Below are 6000 nucleotides of genomic sequence, written 5' to 3'. Positions count from 1 at the left end.
CCTCTTGTTCTGTCGTGCTATTCCCCGCCCGGCCACAATATATATATATATATTTTTTTTTTTTCCATTTAAGTTGAAGCACTAAAATTCCTTATTGGAAATCAATAAAATATAAAACAAATCTAACATTTAAACCTAAAATGCAATATTTAAAAAAAAAAAAGAATAAAATTTGTGACTGAATTTAAATAAAATATAAATATTAGATGAAAAACATAAACATATGAAATAGAGGTCAAATATAATAAAATTAATATTAGGATAAAAAAACTAACTAAACTTTTTAAGGCAACATTTATAATTTAAGCCTTACTGGAAAATCTAAAACTGAACTAAAACTAAAACAAAAATGTAAACTAATTTATGCAACATTTCTAATTTGTATTTCATTAAAGTTTAAGCACTAAATTTTTTTTATTGGAAATCAATAAACTATAAAACAGATCTAAAATTTAAACCTAAATGCAAATGAAAAATATAAAATAAAAAAAATATCACAAAATTTATGACTAAATCAAAATCAAATAAAATACAAATATTAGATGAAAAACATAAACATATGAAATAGAGGTAAAATATAATAAAAAAATAAATAAATAAAACCTAAACTTATTTAGGCAACGTTTCTAACGTTTCTAATTCTAATCTAAGTGTGAAAAACGTCCACGTTACAAATCCATGACAAGACTGATCTAACAAACAAACACGTTTTCTGCTCATTCACAGACGCTCATGCAGTCATGAGGAATGAGCCACGACATTACTGTACCTCACTCACCTGTGTGGAGGATCGGCTGGGATTACGCACACCTGTGGGAGAACATAAGAGATGACATTCAGGGATGGATGAATAAGAACTCATACGACAGCTTACAGCACTCACTACATATCCCTTATGTAACTGACTGGACAATCCACAGCGCTGTTTGTTCTTACATACTGTAAAGCACACTCATAGCTGCAAACAGGATGCAGACAATCTTTATGCATCTGATGACTATTTAAGAAATAGTTCCGACAAAAATTAGAAGTTCCTCACCGTTAGGCCATCCAAGATTTAGATGAGTTTGTTTGAAATGTATCATTGCATCACTGTCTCACCAAAGGATCCCCTGCGGTGAATGGGTGCCGTCAGAATGAGAGTCCAAACAGCTGATAAAAACATCACAATAATCCACAAGTAATCCACACCACTCCAGTCCATCAGTTAACATCTTGTCAAATCAGAAACTAATCCAAAATTAAGAGGTTTTGAACTAAAATATGAGTCCATAATCCATAATAATGCTTCCTCCAGTGAAAAAGTCCATCTCCTGTTGTTTCTCACATCAAAATCCAGCCACTTATTTGTTTAGAGCTGTTTTGGACTGTTTTAGTTTTGACTTGATTTGTGCAGATTTCTCTCCTGGTTCAGACCACACTTTTTCACTGGAAGCGTCTTAATGATGGATTTGTTTCTTACAAAGATGCAGTTTTTGACTTTTCTGATGGACTGTTAACTGATGGACTGGAGTGGTGTGGATTATTGTGATGTTTTTATCAGCAGTTTGTACTCTCATTCTGACGGCACCCATTCACATCCATTGGTGAGACAATGATGGAATGACACATTTCTATAAATATGATAAAGAAACAAACTCATCTACATCTTGGATGGCATAAGAGAGAGTAAATTTTCAACATACTATGATTTTATTTCAGCTACCTGACAAGGCAACATTTTTCAACATTTGATGCAATAAAATAACTAAAACTGAAATAAAAATTAATAAAAACGAAATAAAACACAAAAACTAAAATGAAAACAAATCGAAAAGAAAATAATAATTCCTATTATTATTAAAATATTAATGAAAACTATAATAGTATATCAGTGGTACTAAAATAACACAGATTGGCCACTAAAATAAACTTAAGTTTTCAATTCGCTTTTTCAAGTTATTGTATTTCAGTTCATGTTTATTTTATTTAAAGTAACGAAAAGGTTTTTTATGATTTTAGTTAGTTAACTATCATAACTCTGTTTTACACAAAACTATCATCTACTGGGTAATTTTAGTACACAATGTCAATAAAGTTACACTTCAGATCAAAAATAGCAACCATATTTCATTTGAACCTGTAGTCTAATAGCATTTTACATATAAAAGCATTATGAAAATGTAATTTCTTTACAGTTTATCACCATGTGCATTTCTCTGTGCATCAGGGAGCATCTTATAGACTTGTGTTTTAGTTAAAAGTGTCTTAATGATGGATTTATTTTAACTTTTGTCTTCTCAAGATGTTAACAGATGGACTGGAGTGGTGTGGATTATTGTGATGTTTTTATCAGCTGTTTGGACTCTCATTCTGACGGCACCCATTCACATCCATTGGTGAGAAAGTGATGGAATGACACATTTCTATAAATATGATGAAGAAACAAACTCATCTAGATCTTGGATGACCTAAGAGTAAGTCAATTTTCAACATATTTTCATTTTACTGACAACATGAGTGTATCAGACTATGTCAGTTGGTTTAAATTGAATATGTAATTCTGAAATCCATTTAATCTCTCTATAGACTATTTTTAAAGCAGGACCAGGAAAGTCAGCACTGAAACAGATCTATACGCTGTTATTCTGCAGGCGACAGCAAATGAGAAACATGTTCACCACCGGCACTTTGGACAAAGCAACAACTCTAGCTGGAAGCTGCAAGACATATCGATCTTGACAGCATGTCTCATGCGAGAAAGTAATGACAAAGTAGATTAAAAAGAATATCTTACAGATCTGCAAAGTCTGCAACGAAAAGTCATAAATCTCAAGCATTTCTCCTAGGCTTTATATCTCTGTACTCTTACTGTACGACAGCTATTGACTCATTTCCCTAAGCAAAACATCTGATGACACACAGCTGCAAACTCCATTTAGTCTCCTGAGCAATGAATGAAACCTCTGAGTGATAAAATCATCCTCTGGAAAGGCATCAGAGCAATCCATTTGTAACAAATATCTCAATCTTATAAACAGTGGATAAGCTGCACAATGAGCACATTTCATTATTATCAGCAGCACTTCAACATGTGAAACGATTAGAGCATTAGGGATATCGCAAGGCTTTTTAATTGGGCTTGAACTACAAAGATTTTAACCTCATTCTCTGTTCAACACAGGTGCCTAGCACCAGTTTGACGCCAGTGTTATTTTTAGTGTCATTACTGTTAGATACAAAGATAGAGATACTATTATAGTTTGTGTTAATATTTTTTATATTTTTTAGTTAACATTTAGGAATTTGTTTTGCATTTTTGTCATTTCTATTAGATTTTAAATATGTACACTACCACTCAAAAGATTTTTAATGTTTTTAAAGACATCTCTTCTGCTCACCAATCCTGCATTTATTTGTTCTAAAATACAGCAAAAACAGTAAAATTCTGAAATATTTTTACCATTTCAAATAACTGCTTTCTATTTGAATATGTTTTAAAATGTAATTTATTCCTGTGATCAAAGCTGAATTTTTAGCATCATTACTCCAGTCTTCAGTGTCACATGATCCTTCAGAAATCATTCTAATATGCTGATTTGCTGTTCAAAAACATTTATTATTATTATTATTATTGTTTTATAAACAGTTTTTCAGGTTCCTTTGATGAATTGACAATTCTGAAAAAAAGCCTTTATCTGAAATAGAAATATTTTGTAACATTATTAATGTCTTTATATCACTTTAGATCAATTTAAAGCATCCTTGTTAAATAAAAGTATTAATTTCTTTATTAATTATTAATTCAAAGAATCCTGAAAAAAAAATGTACTCAACTGTTTTAAATTTTGATGATATAATAATAATAATAATAATACATTTTTCTTGAACAGTAAATTAACATATTAGAATGCTTTCTGAAGGATCATGTGACACTGAAGACTGGAGTAATGATGTTGGAAATCCAGGTTTGATCACAGGAATAAAATATATTAAAATAGAAAACAGTTATTTTAAATAGTTAAAATATTTACTTTTTTTTTTGCTTTAAAAACATTAAAAATCTTTGATTTTTTTTTACTTTAGAACATTTTGATTCATTTTATTTCATTTTTATTTCAGGTTGAATTGTTTTCAGGACATTTATTTGAGCTATTTTATATATAATACCATTAAAAAATGGTATTGTTACTTTAAATAAAATAAACTTTAACTGAAATAAATACAAAATACAATAAAAACTACTTTGAAAACTACTTTAATCTAAATTATTTTATTTCAGCTAGCTGACAAGGTAACATGTTCATGCAGTCTAACTTAATGCAATAAAATAGCTAAAACTGAAATAAAAATGAACAAAAACTAAATAAAAAATAACAAAAACAAAAAACAAAAATGAAAATAAAAACAGAAAAAATTATTAATTTCTATTATTATCAATAAAAATAAAACTGACTGGTATAAATAACACTGATTGGCAACTAACTGAAATAAAATAAACTTAATGTTTTTCATTTTTATTTTAAGTAACAAAAATGTTTGTTTTTTATTGTTTTTGTTAGTTAACTATCATAACTCTGTTTTACACATACCCAAAAATACCCAAATATCCTGGTCTACTGTAATTTTAGTACATAATGTCAATAAAGTCACACTTAGAGCAAAAATAGCAACCATATTTCATTTGAACCTAGTCAAACAGCATTTTACATATAAAACCATTATGAAAATGACATTTCTGTACAGCACAGGCCTTTATTATAATTGTGTTTATCATCATGTGCATTGCTCTATGCATCAGGGAGCATCTATAACTGTAAACAACAGTGGCTGTGAGCACTTTCAACCCTTTATGCTTCATTTCTGCTGCTGTCTGTGTTTATTTTAGTCTAGTCTGGCCTGCTGATAAAGGCCTATATACGTTACATAATAGATCAGCATCATGCAAAAAATGTGATATATTAGTAGCATGAGATAATGACATAGCATTACACATGCAATTTTTAAACATAAGAAAATACTAAAAGAAAAATGCAAATATACATATATATAAGCTGTTTTAAAACATTTGCACCCAAATGCATGACATTAAACATATTATGCATGGAATTGCACATGCCGATGTGTGTAATAATGAATGCGGAAGGTGTTAATTTGTCACCTGATCTGTCTCCAGAATGAAACCGCACCGATCCGTCTTTATAAATCCTCACATGTCCCGCTTCTCCGGTACCAGCAGAGCCTCCGGACCCGTCCGAATCCTCCAGAAACGAGCGACAGCACTGGTAACACACAGCCCACGCCTGCTCCTCGTTGATGGGCAGCTTGTATAGATGTAAAATCTCATCCAGGGACAGATCGTCCTCATCCTCGCTGTCCATGATGGAACGCGCATCATCTTCATCCTCCTCCTCCTCTATCAGCTTGTGTCCGTCATCATCATCGTCTTCATCTCTCCTGCGAGCCATCGTCTCATCCTATCCAGCAGAGATGATAGGAGAGCTGGAGATCAAGCACCTGCGCTCGGTGTGATGATGATGGTGATGATGCTCACTGCTGATTCTGCATCACAAACGCCAAGAATGGCAAGCGAGGATGTAAAAGTGGGCGGAGCTAAAGGCTCCATGAATAAAGTCTCTCAGTATGCCTTTAGTAAAGTATAAATTATCTACTTTTGAATATCAAAGCAGCAAGGTGTCAGCGCTGGCCAGGATGGACCAATCAGAGTCGATTGTGGTCACGTTTTAAAATTTAAATTAAATAATACACATTTTTAAAATACAATTTATAATACACGTATAATCGCGTTACAATATAATAATATATTAAGCATATTCAATTATTATTAAAGTACTACATTTGAAATTTTAATCTTCAGCTTTAGCAATTTATCGCGAAGTCACGCGTTGCGTGTTACTTTTCTCAGCGCTGGCCTGGATGGACCAATCAGAGTTGAGTGTGGTCACGTTTTAACATTTAAAATACAATTTAAATAAAAATTATGATACACGTATAATCGCG

The sequence above is a fragment of the Garra rufa genome, chromosome 9, assembly GCF_049309525.1.
Source record: "Garra rufa chromosome 9, GarRuf1.0, whole genome shotgun sequence".
NCBI lineage: Eukaryota > Metazoa > Chordata > Actinopteri > Cypriniformes > Cyprinidae > Garra > Garra rufa.
This window is presented reverse-complemented; position numbering follows the sequence as displayed.